This window comes from Panthera uncia, chromosome C2 (genome assembly GCF_023721935.1).
Source record: "Panthera uncia isolate 11264 chromosome C2, Puncia_PCG_1.0, whole genome shotgun sequence".
Lineage (NCBI taxonomy): Eukaryota > Metazoa > Chordata > Mammalia > Carnivora > Felidae > Panthera > Panthera uncia.
In genome coordinates, this window is record NC_064810.1 from 141,766,092 (window position 1) to 141,769,960 (window position 3,869).

Here is a 3,869-nt window from a genome sequence, read left to right on the forward strand (position 1 = left end):
ACTGATGGGCTATGGGCACAGCCAGTGAATGACAGAACCTACGTTTCGAACTCAGGTGTTATCTTGTTCCAACCCTGTGCTGTGTAATTGGCGTAGCCCTGCTCCCCGCCTCCGAAGGTTCTGCCCTGACTTTATGTCTAGGGCAAATCAAGTCATCTCTAACATCAAAATAAGGGGCCTCTGCAAGGTCTTCAAGGTGCAGTAGATGCGCAGTATCCAGCATGGCAGCCGTTGGACATGTGTGGCTATTTAAATTTAAATTAAGTAAAATTAACTAAAATGTAAAAGTCCATTCCTCAGTCACACTAGACACATTTCAGGAGCTCAAGAGCTACATGTGGCTAATGACTGCCATATTAGCACAGAACATTTCCATCCTCACAGAAAGTTCTGAGGTAGATCCATAGTGAGTGAGAACGTGATTCTAAAGCTAGTTAAAAAACGTAGTGCCACATCTTCCTGGCTGTGCATCCCTGGGAAGATTCCTTAACCTCCCTGTCTCTCAGTTGCCACATCTGTAAAATAGGAATACTCAAGGAAGCTCCTCACAGGGTTCAGATGAGAGTGAAGACACTATTTACAAAGTTCTTAGTATGGTACTTCACACATCATGGCTTCCTAATACATTACCTAAGGGGGGAAAGGGTCTAACATGTGATTTTCTAAAAATTCCACTGTCTCTGTTTACCATCTGGTATTTTTGTTTGAGAAAGAGAGAAAGAAGTTTGAAGCAGGGGAAAGAGTATCTTGATAATTTGTGTTTGGAGTGCTTCATGGAGTCAGGGAATCCTATATAAATATACAAAATTATTTTATTTCATATACATTACCATGGCTCAACACCATGTACCAGGTTTCGATCTAAGAACTTAACACATATTCCCTCGTTCAGTCCTCCAAATGGGCCTGTGATGAAGCTAATCTCCACCCTCATTTCAGTACCCCTTGCATTTCTCTACACATTTTACCACTTTTCTGGGTAAGTCCCGTAAGAGTGAGGAAGAGGGGACAGAGATGAAAGAATAAGATTCGACCCTTTTGAAGAGACTAGAGAAACAAATAACTGTGGAGGGAATACTTTCTCAAGCTAGATATTTTGTGTGCATTATTTAATTTGATGCAACGGCCCTATGGGATGGGTGATCTTTTCCTCATTCTATAGATGCGGAAATAAGCTAAACAAGTTAATTACAACTAGCCCAGCATCACACAGTTCTGGATGAGACCTGTGATTCTAACCCAGGCCTAATATTTTTCATGGCATCTTGATGTCTATTAATAGGGAAGGTAATTTAAACAATACTTCTTTAATGTTTATTTTTGTGAGAGAGAGAGAGATTGAGAGAGAACATGAGCACCAGCAGGGGAGGGGCAGAGAGAGAGAGAGGGAGAGAATCCCAAGCAGGCTTCACACTGTCAGCACAGACCCTGATGTGGGGCTTGATCTCCTGAACCGTGAGCTCATGAGATTTATCACTGGGTGGGAAGCTGAGAGTTTGAAGTCGAAGACTGAAGTCACTAAAGAGAAGACCAGGTGGTTGTTGACACCCCTCCTACCCCCCCCACCCCGCCCTCTCCCTGACCACCACCCTGGGGCAAAGGAAAATGGAGAACCTCTTGCTAACTTCCAACTGCTCTCTGTTATGTAGTATTTCAGTGACAGGATCCACTCAGGAGAGTCGGGGCAAGGCTGGCTGAGGTTCTCAAGGAGCTGAGTTTTGAGTTCAGGTGCCTGCGTGGCAGTGGAATGATGCTTCCTGACCTCTCAGACCTTTGAGACGTCTGGGCGGTCTTAGACTTCACCTGGAGCCTCCTGTCCGGCATGCGACCATCTAGGGGAGTTCCAGGGAAAGGTGGCAGGTAGAGTATCCTTTCTGAGTTTTATTCTCTCTCATCCTCCCTTCTCTTCTTTCTGTGTGTCTGTGTTACTCTGTTGTGTCTCCTTCTCCTCAAGATTCATCGACCAGTGATGCAGGGGTATTTATTTTATGTTCTTGTCAACAGAGATACCATGGACTGAAAGGTGATGGGTACCCCAATGAGCTCACTACAAGATCTCAAAGATTCCAAGCCACTGGCTGCTCCAAAGCATAAAGCCACCCTTCTGGAGAGTCAGCAGGAAGGAAGCCTGGCGGAGGTGAGGAAACATCATTCTTCCCTCTGCCCTTGACTCCATCGGCCTTTAGCTGTCAGATGGTTGGGCCCAGGCCTGAGGGGCTTTTTCCCGTGTGTCCTTCCACAGGCTCTGCTTTTGGCCAGAGGACAGACCACCTCCTCAGGTCTCTGGGGGAACTGCTGAAGGACAGTGAGGAAGATGTTGCTGGTCCCCAGGACAGAAACATAGCAGCTGGAGCCAGGAAGCACCTGGAGTGGGACTCAAGCCCAGCACCCCTTCAGACCGATGCTCTCTGAGCGGCGTGTGGTCCCGGATCGGACTGTTTTGGCTTTGCCATCACGTGCATAACACAGTTCTAGATGCTTTTAAACGGTTGGCTTTCTTTCCTTCCCCCCACCCCACTGTCTTTTCTTTTTCTTCTCTTGGCCCTGAGAACTGTAAGAAAATAATTGTTTTAGAAAGTATAATTCTCTTGCTGACATTAGCCTTGTTTATGAATAAATTCTGTCCCGAAGGATTTTCTGAATTGCAATCCCAGGTTACCTAGTAAATGGGGCTGCGTGGTTTGATTTGTGTAGTACTGATCCTTAGATTAAAAATACATTTTCTTTCTTCTTTTCTTTCTTTCTTCTTTTTTTTTTTTTTTTTTGTAAGTTTGGATCCAGGTAATGGCCCGAGTCACATTTGCTTAGCTAGTGACGCGATCTCAATGTGGTATCGCTAGGAGTTGAAATATAATCAAACATATATTATACCTGGGGCTCTTGCACACTATTTGATATATATGTTACGCTACAAAGAAACACAAACCTTGTAGGTTGAAATCTAATTCCTGTCTGATCCTGCAGTTAGAATGGTAGAGAAATTATAAATACCAAAAGTGGCTTCAAATACCCTGAATGTGAGCTAACCAACAATAAGTGGACAGTTTGGAAATGCCGTTTTCCAAGGCAAAGCAGGAACTGGAGATCCGCTGACCTCATCAGCAGGGTTGTGCAGGTCCGTCTGTGGATCTGCTCATTTTGGAAGAATCAGAGAACAAGGCCTGCTTCTGTGTTTGAGTTTACGGAAATTGTGGCGTTGCTGACTTACTGCTCTGTAACTTCCTGCTTTGCAATAAAACACTTTTGGTTGACTCAGCAACAAGGTCTCTGTCAATTTCCTTCAATATTGTGTCCTCAGTGCTGTGTAAGAAAGTCCAAGGTAGACCTTTGAGTGGTTGACCAGTCAGAGATCTCGGCTGGATGAAGCTCAGTGCTCCTTCAGTGGCATACAGAGTTATCTGTTGTCTACACGTGTGGTCCGTGTGTGTGGTCAACTTCTCTTCTTCATGGTATAGTCAACTCTAGACCTCTCTAGTTATGGCATAACCCATTTAGGCCACTGTGCTGCCATCTGCCATTATTCTCTCATTCTGGAGTCCCCATTTATTTCTGTGAGACTCTAGAACAGGCTACAGACTCTCAGAATGTCCATTCCCTCATCCACAAAATGGGAATAATGATCCTGTATTTATGGTGATACATGCTTATAAAAGAGCATCGCATGGATGATACTTTCCACATTATAAACACACAGGGATGTGGCAGCACTCAATAAATGGTGATTCTTTTCTTTGTTAGTAAAGAATTGAAAGAACACTCTTAAGTCCTTATAGTTGACTATACAGTTGACTGAGAGCACCGAGTAGCCTGTGAATAGCATCTTAGGCTTCTTTGCTTAAAGCCAGTAGAAAGAAAGGTGAAGATTAATG

At 44.3% G+C, this 3,869-nt stretch overlaps 1 long non-coding RNA gene across 1 annotated transcript; it reads left to right on the top strand.

Annotated features, from left to right (window-relative positions):
* Positions 1–1,585: 1,585 nt before the first annotated feature.
* LOC125922149 (uncharacterized) lies at positions 1,586–3,251 on the top strand. Its single transcript, XR_007457590.1, has 3 exons — positions 1,586–1,860; positions 2,005–2,137; positions 2,243–3,251. It is a non-coding gene; the product is annotated as an uncharacterized LOC125922149 (long non-coding RNA).
* The last annotated feature ends 618 nt before the right edge of the window (positions 3,252–3,869 follow it).